Source organism: Garra rufa, chromosome 2, assembly GCF_049309525.1.
Source record: "Garra rufa chromosome 2, GarRuf1.0, whole genome shotgun sequence".
Lineage (NCBI taxonomy): Eukaryota > Metazoa > Chordata > Actinopteri > Cypriniformes > Cyprinidae > Garra > Garra rufa.
Genome location: NC_133362.1, coordinates 66,288,168 through 66,289,593, shown reverse-complemented (window position 1 = coordinate 66,289,593; position 1,426 = coordinate 66,288,168).

The window sequence follows — 1,426 nt, the reverse complement described above, 5'->3', positions numbered from 1 at the left end:
TATAGTTATATAATTTTGTTTGTTATATGTTTCAATGATATTCAGGCAGATTTACCCTTCCAGCTTGTACAGATCTTTGCTCAAACATTTTCAGGAAGGCCTGCCTGGACATGGCTGGTACCGTCACCTTCATATGTTCAAAAGAGGTGAAGACAGCAAACTTGTATAGGGTCTGGCAGCTGGTGCTAGCTGGCCAGTACCGATACATGAGCAGTTCCTTCACCTCGGGAGTCCATTCTGCAGAGCATGATGAACAGGATTTCCGAGGCAAGCAGACATAATATCGTCCATTGAACAAGTGAATATACTGTAGTAAAGACTAAAATAATTTCAGTAATCAAATTGCAACAGATTACCTTCTATACAGAGATACAAATATATGATATATTAGCTATCTGACATGGCATTTTGCTTTGCACACAGTGGTAAAGTTCTAGTACAATAATGCACAGAAATGAGGGCTTTCAGAACAACATACCATTGATGGTAACCACAGAAATATGCTTCCCTGGAGTGATTGTGAAGTCATGAGTGCATTCGCAAATTGACCTTGGTGCAGGAACAGGCAGCTGACATACTCCAAAACAGAAAGAAGTTATGAAAGATGTATTTACAGCTTCTCCTCAGTCCCTTAGATGCATTTCCCAAAACGCTAACCTCATTTTCAAAATAGTGCTTTAAAACACAAAACTTAATCAAAACTGGCCACACCACGATACCAACTGTAATTGTCACTATGTAGAAAAAAGTAAATGCTTAAACACATTTATTAAGATGCAGTTGACTTAGCTGATCAAAGATATGCTGGTCAGAACTGTCAAAACCAATAATGCTTTTGTTATTCAGCTATTAAATTTCACACTTGCACTTTAAAGTTTTGAGAATAATCTTAGAATGAGATTAGCATTTCAGAAAAAAAAAATGTCCAAGCCATTTAGAAACACTGTTAAATATAAACATGTGCCAAACTACAAAAACATTTGGGGAATTGCACTATAAGTATGAGACAATTTGATATAATAATAATTTTAACATACTTTGTTCACAAAACTGAGGCTGGCCATTTTCATTCACCAGGAGGGTGATTTCTCCTCTCAGCTCCCTTGTCTCTACCGTCGCCCGTCTGTCCACCAGCTCCACCACACTCCCTCAGCTCTGTCTTGGTCAGTCGTCATCCCGCCTTCATCTCCGGACTCCACTCCTCCGGCTGCGTCTCATCGCTCCGTCCCACCGGCTCAGTTGGTCTCCTCCCTCCCTCTGGCCTCCCCTTGGTCCTCTGTTGTTCCGGCTTTATGTTTTGTTTGTTTTCAATCATTCCAATCACCTTGTAATTAGCACCCCATTATAAGTTTATTTGATTTCTGAGTTTCTACTGTGTGTGTGTATGTTCCAATCATCCTGTCTGTCTGTTACCCTGCCGGATGAT